This window comes from Pristiophorus japonicus, chromosome 23 (assembly GCF_044704955.1).
Source record: "Pristiophorus japonicus isolate sPriJap1 chromosome 23, sPriJap1.hap1, whole genome shotgun sequence".
Classification (NCBI taxonomy): domain Eukaryota; kingdom Metazoa; phylum Chordata; class Chondrichthyes; family Pristiophoridae; genus Pristiophorus; species Pristiophorus japonicus.
Window position 1 is genome coordinate 61,682,756 of NC_091999.1, and position 10,796 is coordinate 61,693,551.

General features: G+C 46.4%; 1 non-coding gene across 1 annotated transcript; it reads left to right on the forward strand.

Moving 5' to 3' along the window:
• The first annotated feature begins 3,470 nt into the window (after window positions 1–3,470).
• On the forward strand, window positions 3,471–3,551 carry trnas-aga (transfer RNA serine (anticodon AGA)). Its single transcript has one exon. It is a non-coding gene; the product is annotated as a tRNA-Ser (tRNA).
• The last annotated feature ends 7,245 nt before the right edge of the window (window positions 3,552–10,796 follow it).

The window sequence follows — 10,796 nt, forward strand, 5'->3', positions numbered from 1 at the left end:
CAGTGTAGAACTGAACCCAGCCAGAGTCAGTACCTTAAGGGGAGGCGAACCAGTGAGTATAGAACTGAACCCAGCCAGAGTCAGTACCTTCAGGGGAGTGGAACCAGTGAGTGTAGAACTGAACCCAGCCAGAGTCAGTACCTTCAGGGGAGGGGAACCAGTGAGTGTAGAACTGAACCCAGCCAGAGTCAGTAATTTCAGGGATGGGGAACCAGTGAGTGTAGAACTGAACCCAGCCAGAGTCAGTACCTTCAGGGGAGTGGAACCAGTGAGTGTAGAACTGAATCCAGCCAGAGTCAGTACCTTCAAGGGAAGGGAACCAGTGAGTGTAGAACTGAAGCCAGCCAGAGTCAGTAGCTTCAGGGGAGGGGAACCAGTGAGTGTAGAACTGAACCCAGCCAGAGTCAGTACCTTCAGGGGAGGGGAACCAGTGAGTGTAGAACTGAACCCAGCCAGAGTCAGTACCTTCAGGGGAAGGGAACGAGTGAATGTAGAACTGAACCCAGCCAGAGTCAGTACCTTAAGGGAAGGAGAACCAGTGAGTGTAGAACTGGACCCAGCCAGAGTCAGTACCTTAAGGGGAGGAGAACCAGTGAGTGTAGAACTGAACCCAGCCAGAGTCAGTACCTTAAGGGGAGGAGAACCAGTGAGTGTCGAACTGAACCCAACCAGAATTGGTGTTGAAAACTGGGAGTGGAGGAGAAACAGTTTAGAAATGTGTGTTGATTTGGATTTCAGCAGCACAGCAGGAGGGACAATGTGTTGGACAGGGATTTAAAGCTTTGGAAGAACAAGAGAGGAAAGAATGTTCCATGGAAACTAGATGTGTCTATCCTGAATTTCTGTCTTGTACTGACAGTGATGAGTTTTGTTATCTCCTTTTACAGCGTATTAGAAGGGTAGATTTTCAGACAGGAAACACAAACCAAACATCATGTCAAGATCTGACGGACTCAATCGATTCATCAGGACCCGAATATCATCGTCCTTTGAAAGTGGAAGGAGAAATGTTTGTCTGTCCTGCCTGTGGGAAAAGATTTCAAACATCAGTGTGACTGGAAAAGCACAGAGACACACACACCCGAGTGATTGATCCAGTGCTCTGCCTGTGGAAAAAGCTTTAACCAGTCACACAGCCTGAAGAAACATCGCACCATTCACAGCGGGGTGAAACTGTAAACGTGTTGTGAGTGTGGGCGAGGCTTCAACTGATCGTCCAAGCATCCAGAGTCACAAGGATACCAGCACCATGGAGAAACTGTGGGGACTATGGGAAGGTATTTAGATCACCGTCTGTGCTGGAAATTCATCGACGCATTCACACTGGGGAGAGGCCGTTCACCTGCCCCATGTGTGGGAAGCGATTCACTGGGTCATCCCACCTTGTAACACATCAGCGAATTCACACTGGGGAGAGGCCGTGCACCTGCCCCATGTGTGTGAAGGGATTCACTGGGTCATCCCACCTGCTGAAACACCAGCAGTTCACAATTGCCTGCAGGGGTTGGAATCTGCTGTTAATCACATCCCGACTGAACCATGTTCATTCTGACAGTTGGGGTTTGTTTCTGCTGATAATAACCCTATAACTGGGCTGGACTTTAATACTCTGGATATATTGCTGATTGTGTTCTCGAGGCTGCAGTGTCCATTTAAGAAACGCTGTGTGTTATCTTCCCGCTTAATTCAGCGACTCTCAACAGAAATTTAGTTTGCAATAAAATTATGCATTTTTACTTGAATCCTACATTGATCTTTGGTACAAAAGCTACAATAGTGTCAAACTTTCCACTGAATATAATCTCCAAAAAGAGCTTGCTGACAATGCTTACTGACTTGCACATTACACACAGTGGCCCCTCCATTATCCACCAGAAAGGAGGAGAATGGGAATTGGTGCGGAATCAGTGTCCCCATAGTTGCCCCTCCCGTCTGGTGTAACAATCCCCTCGGCACGGGAATGGAGACAAGTCCAGACCAAAACTGTGTGCAGTACTCCAGCTGTGGTCTTACCAATGGCCTGTACAGTTGTAGCAGGACTTCCCGACTTTTATACTCCACCCCCCTTGCAATAAAGCCCAGCATTCCATTTGCTTTCCTGATTATTTGCTGTACCTGCATGTTAACCTATTGAGATTCTTGGACAAGAACCCCCAGATCCCTCTGTACTACAGCATTTTGTAATCAACCCCATTTAAATAATAATTCACGTTTTTATTTTTCCTACCAAAGGGGATAACCTGACATTTACCACATTATAGTCCATTTGCCAGATTTTTCCCCACTCACTGAGCCTGTCTATATCCCTTTGTAGATTTGTTGCCTCCTCCTCACAACTTGCTTTCCCACCTATCTTTGTATCATCAGCAAATGTGGCTGCGTTACTGTCGGTCCCTTCATTCAAGTCATTAATATAAATTGTAAATAGTTGAGGCCCCAGCACTGATCCCTGTGTCACCCCATTAGTTACAGATTGGCAACCTAAAAATGACCCATTTATCTTGACTCTCTGTTTTATGTTAGTTAGCCAATCCTCTATCCATGCTAATATATTACCCCCACCACCGTGAGCTCTTAGCTTCTGCAGTAAACTTTTGTGTGGCAACTTATCAAATGCTTTCTGGAAATCCACATATACGACATCAACTGGTTCTACTTCATCCACTCTGCTCGTTACATCCTCAATCAACTCCAGCAAATTTGTCAAACATGATTTCCCTTTCATAAAACCATGTTAAATCTGCTTGACTGCAATATGATTTTCAAAATGTCCTGCTTCTTTTCCTTAATGATGGACTCCAGTATTATCCCACTGACAGATGGTAGACTAACTGGTCTATAGTTTCCTGCTTTCTGTCTCCCTAATTTCTTAAATAGGGGTGTTACATTTGCTGTTTTCCATTCCACTGGGACTTCTCCAGAGTTCAGGGAATATTGGTAGATTACAACCAGTGCATCCACTATCTCTGCAGCCACTTCTCTGAAGACCCTGGGATGCATGTCATCAGGTCCAGGGGACTTGTCCACCTCGTTGTCTCTCGTTGTCTCTATCTCGCTGTCTGTCTCTCCCTGTTTGTCGGCTTGTCTCTGTCTCTCAATGTGTCTGTCGACTTCTCATGGTGTCCAGTTCTGTTCACAGTGGCTCGATTACTGCTCTGGCAGAACTGGTACACGTCAGTTCCTCGTTAGTATAGTGGTGAGTATCCCCGTCTGTCACGCGGGAGACCGGGGATCAATTCTCCGACGGGGAGGCAGGTGTTTCAAAATGTAGAATTTTACTTCTGTTTCTTGGAAGAGATTCATATTAAAAAGTTCCAGAGCAATATCGAACTGTAAAAATACAGACAGAGGAGATTGCCTCGTCCAGATTTTTAGCAAACGGAGAATTTTTCAGCCGTCTTTGGCCGTCTGCTGCACAGAGATGGATGACTGAGTTTTTTCTGAGTAACGTTTGAAAGGGCAGCGGCACCGTAGTCGTGGCCGAGTGGTTAAGGCGATGGACTAGAAATCCATTGGGTTATCCCGCGCATGTTCGAATCCTGCCGACTACGATTCTCAGCATTTTTCATTCCATCTCACAATTTAACCGGTTCTCTGCCAAACTGATCCTGAGATAGATGGAATGACGTCCCACACCTTTCAACACTGACATTTTTTTCTCATTTTTATTAATCTGCAATATTCACGATACATCCGTTTCAAAAATCGCAAACATCAGTCAAAGTTGCGACAGTGATTCAGCCTGTCTATCCTTCGAGATGACGAAGGCATCTGTGCATGCCCGTTGGTGCGTGCACATTTTTGGTTATGTGTGTGCGTGTCTTTGTGTCTGTCTATCTCTATATATGTCTCTGTGTATGTGCAACTGTCTGTGGAAATCATCACCATGAATTTGGTATGTCCTGGAACTTATAAAAAAGAATTGGGGAAAATAATACGGTTGTGAACTTTTGTATCGGCTTTGGTTCAGTGGCAGCATTCTCGACTGAATCGGGAGTTTGTGTGTTCAAGTCGCACTTCTGAGACTTGAGCTTTATCATCTTGGCTAACACTCAACTGCAGCACTTGGGGAAATTTGCAATGTTGAAGCTGGTGACTTTCGGATGAAATGTTAAATTGAAGCTCTGTCTGCACCCTCGGGTGGATATGAAAGTTCCCAGTGCATTACTCGAAAAAGAATAGGAGAGTTGCCCCCGTCTCAATATTCCTAAAAATGTTCCTAAATGCTCACTGAAAGCCGATGTGTATGTGTTTGTATGTGGGGTCGGGGTTGAAGCCCAGATTCTCACAGAGACGGAATGCAGGATCTCACAGGACGAGGATCGCCGAGTGGTTGAGGCGTTGGCCTTGAATTTTAATGGATTTTCCCCGCGTGGGTTCGCACACCGCTCCTGGTATCTCTTTAATTTAACACGGATTTCCTCCCATTCTGATCAGTGAGACCGGATTTTCATCGGTTGAATCAGCAATTTTCTGTAACAATGTGACACTCTGAACCGATAATGAAATGAAATTGTGAAATGTATCTGCGTCGCTCGGTCTCTCCCTCTCTCTCTCTTCAGAGAGTTGTGTATGTGTTTGTATGTTTGAGTCTTTGTCTCTCTCAGTCTGACTCACTCTGGCTGTCCCTGTTTATCTGTTTGTCTCTGTCTCTCAATCTGTCTCTTTCTCACGGTGCCACGTCTGTTCCAATGGGATTCTCCCTGATTCTTTGTCTGACTGGCTCTCTCTTTCCCATCATTTCGGTCTGTCCATGTCTTTGCCTGTCTCTGTTAGTCCCTGCCTGTTAGCTGAGAAGTATTTCCATCATTTTCTGTTTTAGTCTCTATCGCTCTCTCTCCATCTGTCTCTTTCCTTGTAACTGTCTTTATCATTGTCTTTCTATCACTCTTTCCCTCTCTCTCTCTTAATAGATGAAACACACACACATCTCTGTATATGTATATATTTGAGTCTTTTTCTCACTCAATCTGCCTCTCCTTCTCAGTCTCACACATTCTGTCTCTCGTTGTCTCTATCTCGCTGTCTGTCTCTCCCTGTTTGTCGGTTTGTCTCTGTCTCTCAATGTGTCTGTCGACTTCTCATGGTGTCCAGTTCTGTTCACAGTGGCTCGATTACTGCTCTGGCAGAACTGGTGCACGTCAGTTCCTTGTTAGAAACATAGAAACATAGAAAATAGGTGCAGGAGCAGGCCATTCAGCCCCTCCAGCCTGCACCGCCATTCAATGAGTTCATGGCTGAACATGAAACTTCAGTACCCCCTTCCTGCTTTCTCGCCATAACCCTTGATCCCCCGAGTAGTAAGGACTTCATCTAACTCCCTTTTGAATATATTTAGTGAATTGGCCTCAACTACTTTCTGTGGTAGAGAATTCCACAGGTTCACCACTCTCTGGGTGAAGAAGTTTCTCCTCATCTCGGTCCTAAATGGCTTACCCCTTATCCTCAGACTGTGACCCCTGGTTCTGGACTTCCCCAACATTGGGAACATTCTTTCTGCATCTAACCTGTCTAAACCCGTCAGAATTTTAAACGTTTCTATGAGGTCCCCTCTCATTCTTCTGAACTCCAGTGAATACAAGCCCAATTGATCCAATCTTTCTTGATAGGTCAGTCCCGCCATCCCGGGAATCAGTCTGGTGAACCTTCGCTGCACTCCCTCAATAGCAAGAATGTCCTTCCTCAAGTTAGGAGACCAAAACTGTACACAATACTCCAGGTGTGGCCTCACCAAGGCCCTGTACAACTGTAGCAACACCTCCCTGCCCCTGTATTCAAATCCCCTCGCTATGAAGGCCAACATGCCATTTGCTTTCTTAACCGCCTGCTGTACCTGCATGCCAACCTTCAATGACTGATGTACCATGACACCCAGGTCTCGTTGCACCTTCCCTTTTCCTAATCTGTCACCATTCAGATAATAGTCTGTCTCTCTGTTTTTACCACCAAAGTGGATAACCTCACATTTATCCACATTATACTTCATCTGCCATGCATTTGCCCACTCACCTAACCTATCCAAGTCACTCTGCAGCCTAATAGCATCCTCCTCGCAGCTCACACTGCCACCCAACTTAGTATCATCCGCAAATTTGGAGATACTGCATTTAATCCCCTCGTCTAAATCATTAATGTACAATGTAAACAGCTGGGGCCCCAGCACAGAACCTTGCGGCACTCCACTAGTCACTGCCTGCCATTCTGAAAAGTACCCGTTTACTCCTACTCTTTGCTTCCTGTCTGACAACCAGTTCTCAATCCACGTCAGCACACTACCCCCAATCCCATGTGCTTTAACTTTGCACATTAATCTCTTGTGTGGGACCTTGTCGAAAGCCTTCTGAAAGTCCAAATATACCACATCAACTGGTTCTCCTTTGTCCACTTTACTGGAAACATCCTCAAAAAATTCCAGAAGATTTGTCAAGCATGATTTCCCTTTCACAAATCCATGCTGACTTGGACCTATCATGTCACCATTTTCCAGATGCACTGCTATGACATCCTTAATAATTGATTCCATCATTTTACCCACTACTGAGGTCAGGCTGACCGGTCTATAATTCCCTGTTTTCTCTCTCCCTCCTTTTTTAAAAAGTGGGGTTACATTGGCTACCCTCCACTCCATAGGAACTGATCCAGAGTCAATGGAATGTTGGAAAATGACTGTCAATGCATCCGCTATTTCCAAGGCCACCTCCTTAAGTACTCTAGGATGCAGGCCATCAGGCCCTGGGGATTTATCTGCCTTCAATCCCATCAATTTCCCCAACACAATTTCCCGAATAATAAAGATTTCCCTCAGTTCCTCTTCCTTACTAGACCCTCTGACCCCTTTTATATCCGGAAGGTTGTTTGTATCCTCCTTAGTGAATACCGAACCAAAGTACTTGTTCAATTGATCCGCCATTTCTTTGTTCCCCGTTATGACTTCCCCTGATTCTGACTGCAGGGGACCTACGTTTGTCTTCACCAACCTTTTTCTCTTTACATACCTATAGAAACTTTTGCAATCCGCCTTAATGTTCCCTGCAAGCTTCTTCTCGTACTCCATTTTCCCTGTCCTAATCAAACCCTTTGTCCTCCTCTGCTGAGTTCTAAATTTCTCCCAGTCCCCAGGTTCGCTGCTATTTCTGGCCAATTTGTATGCCACTTCCTTGGCTTTAATACTATCCCTGATTTCCCTAGATAGCCACGGTTGAGCCACCTTCCCCTTTTTATTTTTACGCCAGACAGGAATGTACAATTGTTGTACTTCATCCATGCGGTCTCTAAATGTCTGCCATTGCCCATCCACAGTCAACCCCCTAAGTATCATTCGCCAATCTATCCTAGCCAATTCTCGCCTCATACCTTCAAAGTTACCCTTCTTTAAGTTCTGGACCATGGTCTCTGAATTTACTGTTTCATTCTCCATCCTAATGCAGAATTCCACCATATTATGGTCACTCTTCCCCAAGGGGCCTCGCACAATGAGATTGCTAATTAATCCTCTCTCATTACACAACACCCAGTCTAAGATGGCCTCCCCCCTAGTTGGTTCCTCAACATATTGGTCTAGAAAACCATCCCTTATGCACTCCAGGAAATCCTCCTCCACCGTATTGCTTCCAGTTTGGCTAGCCCAATCTATGTGCATATTAAAGTCACCCATTATAACTGCTACACCTTTATTGCATGCACCCCTAATTTCCTGTTTGATGCCCTCCCCAACATCCCTATTACTGTTTGGAGGTCTGTACACAACTCCTACTAACGTTTTTTGCCCTTTGGTGTTCTGCAGCTCTACCCATATAGATTCCACATCATCCAAGCTAATGTCTTTCCTAACTATTGCATTAATCTCCTCTTTAACCAGCAATGCTACCCCACCTCCTTTTCCTTTTATTCTATCCTTCCTGAATGTTGAATACCCCTGAATGTTGAGTTCCCAGCCCTGATCATCCTGGAGCCACGTCTCCGTAATCCCAATCACATCATATTTGTTAACATCTATTTGCACAATTAATTCATCCACCTTATTGCGGATACTCCTTGCATTAAGACACAAAGCCTTCAGGCTTGTTTTATTAACACCCTTTGTCCTTTTAGAATTTTGCTGTACAGTGGCCCTTTTTGTTCTTTGCCTTGGGTTTCTCTGCCCTACACTTTTCCTCCTCTCCTTTCTGTCTTTTGCTTTTGGCTCCTTTTTGTTTCCCTCTGTCTCCCTGCATTGGTTCCCATCCCCCTGCCATATTAGTTTAAATCCTCCCCAACAGCACTAGCAAACACTCCCCCGAGGACATTGGTTCCAGTCCTGCCCAGGTGCAGACCGTCCGGTTTGTACTGGTCCCACCTCCCCCAGAACCGGTCCCAATGCCCCAGGAATTTGAATCCCTCCCTGCTGCACCACTGCTCAAGCCACGTATTCATCTGCGCTATCCTGCGATTCCTACTCTGACTATCACGTGGCACTGGTAGCAATCCCGAGATTACTACTTTTGAGGTCCTACTTTTTAATTTAGCTCCTAGCTCCTTAAATTCGTTTCGTAGGACCTCATCCCTTTTTTTGCCTATGTCGTTGGTACCAATGTGCACCACGACAACTGGCTGTTCTCCCTCCCATTTCAGAATGTCCTGCAACCGCTCCGAGACATCCTTGACCCTTGCACCAGGGAGGCAACATACCATCCTGGAGTCTCGGTTGCGGCCGCAGAAACGCCTATCTATTCCCCTCACAATTGAATCCCCTATCACTATCGCTCTCCCACTCTTTTTCTTGCCCTCCTGTGCAGCAGAGCCATCCACGGTGCCATGAACTTGGCTGCTGCTGCCCTCCCCTGATGAGTCATTCCCCTCAACAGTACCCAAAACGGTGTATCTGTTTTGCAGGGGGATGACCGCAGGGGACCCCTGCACTACCTTCCTTGCTCTACTCTTCCTGCTGGTCTTCCATTCCCTATCTGGCTGTGGACCCTTTCCCTGCGGTAAGACCAACTCACTACACGTGATACTCACGTCATTCTCAGCATCGTGGATGCTCCAGAGTGAATCCACCCTCAGCTCCAATTCCGTAACGCGGACCGTCAGGAGCTGGAGGCGGATACACTTCCCGCACACATAGTCGTCAGGGACACCGGAAGCGTCCCTGAGTTCCCACATGGTACAGGAGGAGCATAACACCCGACCGAGCTCTCCTGCCATGACTTAACCCTTAGATGCACTTAAACTGGTAATAACAATGTTAAAAGTTACTGACCAATATAAGAAGAAAAAGAAAAACTACTCACCAATCACCAGCCAATCACTTACCCCCTAGGCTGTGACGTCACCTTTGTTTTTTTGCCTTCTCCCTGTAGCTGCACCGGTACGCCTCTCGCCGACCCCGGACTCGCGCTGCTCCGAGCTCCCGCCTCCTCGACTGACTGCTCCGAGCTCCCGCTGGCCTTTATAGGCCTCTCGCCGACCCCGGACTCGCGCTGCTCCGAGCTCCCGCCTCCTCGACTGACTGCTCCGAGCTCCCGCTGGCCTTTATAGGCCTCTCGCCGACCCCGGACTCGCGCTGCTCCGAGCTCCCGCCTCCTCGACTCAGTTAGTATAGTGGTGAGTATCCCCGCCTGTCATGCGGGAGACCGGGGTTCAATTCCCGACGCGGAGGCAGGTGTTTCAAAATGTAGAATTTTACTTCTGTTTCTTGGAAGAGATTCATATTAAAAAGTTCCAGAGCAATATCGAACTGTAAAAATACAGACAGAGGAGATTGCCTCGTCCAGATTTTTTGCAAACGGAGAATTTTTCAGCCGTCTTTGGCCGTCTGCTGCACAGAGATGGATGACTGAGTTTTTTCTGAGTAACGTTTGAAACGGCAGCGGCACAGTAGTCGTGGCCGAGTAGTTAATGCGATGGACTAGGAATCCATTGGGTTATCCTGCGCATGTTCGAATCCTGCCCACTACGATTCTCAGCATTTTTCATTCCATTTCACAATTTGACCGGTTCTCTGCCAAACTGATTCTGAGATAGATGGAATAACGTCCCACACCTTTCAACACTGACATTTTTTTCTCATTTTTATTAATCTGCAATATTCACGATACATCCGTTTCAAAAATCGCAAACATCAGTCAAAGTTGCGATAGTGATTCAGCCTGTCTATCCCTCGAGATGACGAAGGCATCTGTGCATGCCCGTTGGTGCGTGCACATTTCTGGTTATGTATGTGCGTGTCTTTGTGTCTGTCTATCTCTATATATGTCTCTGTGTATGTGCAACTGTCTGTGGAAATCATCATCATGAATTTGGTATGTCCTGGAACTTATAAAAAAGAATTGGGGGAAATAGTAAGGTTGTGAACTTTTGTGTCGGCTTTGGTTCAGTGGCAGCACTCTCGACTGAATCGGGAGTTTGTGTGTTCAAGTCGCACTTCTGAGACTTGAGCATTATCATCCTGGCAAACACTCAAGTGCAGCACTTGGGGAATTTTGCAATGTTGAAGCTGGTGACTTTCGGATGAAATGTTAAATTGAATCTCCGTCTGCACCCTCGGGTGGATATGAAAGTTCCCAGTGCATTACTCGAAAAAGAATAGGAGAGTTGCCCCCGTCTCAATATTCCTAAAAATGTTCCTAAATGCTCACTGAAAGCCGATGTGTATGTGTTTGTATGTGGGGTCGGGGTTGAAGCCCAGATTCTCACAGAGACGAAATGCAGGCTCTCACAGGACGAGGATCGCCGAGTGGTTGAGGCGTTGGCCTTGAATTTTAATGGATTTTTCCCGCGTGGGTTCGCACACCGCCCCTGGTATCTCTTTAATTTAA